Source organism: Schistocerca nitens, chromosome 6 (assembly GCF_023898315.1).
Source record: "Schistocerca nitens isolate TAMUIC-IGC-003100 chromosome 6, iqSchNite1.1, whole genome shotgun sequence".
Classification (NCBI taxonomy): Eukaryota; Metazoa; Arthropoda; class Insecta; order Orthoptera; family Acrididae; genus Schistocerca; species Schistocerca nitens.
Window position 1 is genome coordinate 393,795,256 of NC_064619.1, and position 2,411 is coordinate 393,797,666.

Here is a 2,411-nt window from a genome sequence, read left to right on the forward strand (position 1 = left end):
GGGAACGCCTGTATGCCCACATGGTACTACTCTAACGCTCGACGTCGGAGCCAATGTCTTGCTGCATCAATAAGCTCCTCCTCCCCACAGAGTGCATCTTAAGTTGGGCCAAACAGATGGAAGTCGGAAGATGCGAGATCTGGGCTGTAGGGTGGATGAGGAAGAACAGTTCGATGACGTTTTGTGACCTCGTCTCGGGTGCTCAGATTTGTGCGAAGCCTTGTGTTATTATGAAGAAGAAGAAGCTCGTTTGCATTTCTGTGGCGATCAACACTCAGAAGACATTTCTTCTGTTTCCTGAGGGAGCTCATTACACTTCAGAGATGATCGTTGTACTATGAGGGAGGACATAAACTCCTTCAGAATCCCAGAAGAATGTCGCCACGACCTTACCGGCTGAGGGGGTGGCTTTGAATTTCTTCGTCGGAGGAGAGATGGTGTGATGCCAGTCCATGGTGATACGTGGCGCCGTTGGCGCCACCTCGCTTCTCTGAATTCATTTAAGGTATCTGCGATCGACTTTGTATTGCGTGGCCGCAGTTTTCTTCTTTGGCCGCTTTTCGGCTATTTAAGAGAACGACGCTGTGGGGAGAGGGTTGGTTTTTAGGTCGGTTGGTTGGCGCTCCGGTGTGCAGTCTGGTTGTTGGCGGTCGCTCTTTGCGCATGCTCCGCCTCTTTCTGTCACGTGCACAGTGGGACGTGCGTAAGGTCGGCGAATGTGTTCTGCGTCTAGAGAGAGGGCGATGGTACCGTCTGTGTTACTAAATGATGTGAAGAAGTGAAAGTGGGCTTGGAATGTATCAGCTTGCAACCGGATACGCTACAGAATCAATTGTTGGGAATTATCCAGGTTCTTGAAGTCATGTTACCTGTTTCGTATTGACCACTGGTGCACAACTTATTGATCAGTGGTTACCCGTATGAATGAAATTTGCCTGTTTTGGACGGACTTGAGATACGGGCAAGGAGTGTATATCTAAGTGAATGTCTGTGCACCCCGAAATAACCACTGGTTCGATTTTTTGGCTGTCTGCTGGAATTTTGGTAATGTGTTCAGAGGTAAACAAGTAGGGGCTTAATGATGAAGTATGTATTGTGTTCTAGAGTCTTGTCGTACTGTAATTATTGAGTGTGTGTTTATGGAATATATACAATATAATTAATCGTCTCTGGGGTTATGTTATGAGTCAGCTCTATGACCAGCTTCTTATATATTTGAGTATATTATCACTTACTGCTCTAGCAGTAATAAGCCTGTCTGCACATATTAATGAGAAAGTAATACAGATATTTAAAGTGGTTAATTCTGAATGTGAATAGCTTGTGGGTCCCTTGTGGCCGTATTCCTGATTTGAAATTTTTCTAATGTTTTAGGGATTGTGTTACTCTGGATACTGCCCAATTGCTGTGTGGTTTTATGTTGTTTCAGTGGCATAATCAGCGGTGGGCGCAGATACGATTCTAGAAGTCCGTCAAGGGGGGAGGGGGCTAATGACTGGGGGGTGGAGGGGGTGGGGGTTTGTGGGAATGGGGGAATGGAATATCGCTTAACAAAAGGAGAGTTGGTGTCCTCCAGCGACAAATTGGTAAAATTTGGTGTTCCTTAAAGTAGTTTTTGGTAACTGTTTTGGAGTTCAGCGTAAAAACTTGTCTACAGAATGTGTATGCCCGGGAAAATAATACGATTTGACCCAGATATCTGGCGATTTTGAAGTTTGTGTCTGGAGTCAGCTATTTAAGTGTTGGTACGCATACCTGGCATATTTAGCTTTCTTGATCATTGTAAGTGGTACTCGTACATTATTATACATCCAATGTATATTAATAAATAATAAGACGCCCATTTTAAGTTAAATGATATTTATTTGCTGCTCTTATTCTTTTGTTAAAATGTCTTTGAAATACATTGCAACCTATATTGCTACATATTTATAAAAAATGATTGAATCTGTTGATTCGCTGATTTCTGAAGTCATTTTACCCAGTGTAATATGACACTCCATGGAGAGGGGGGGGGGCAGGACTATAGCCCCCATAGGCCCCCCTCCCCCTCTTGCACCGCCGTTGGGTGCGTGTCGTCCGTTGTAGCTGGTCGTTTAACTGGGGGACGACGCCATTGCGGCGGGCAGTTTGAATTGTAACCGATAGCGCGGTCGCTTTGCTTATCAGTAGACTCCAGTTCTTCGGCGAACTTTAGTTGAGTATTTTACTGTTTGTTCCTGGTGACGTCGAGGCGTCCATCTTTCCTTATTCACCGTTCCTTTCACCTTTAGTTCAGGCTCGATCTGAGTTGTAGTTCCCGCGCAGCTCTGATGTGTCATTGCTTGTCACTGAAAATTTGTTATACCTGAAAGATGCCTTTCGCGTTATACTGGGTTTTTAATGTCTTATTCAGAGAGAGAAAGTGTGAG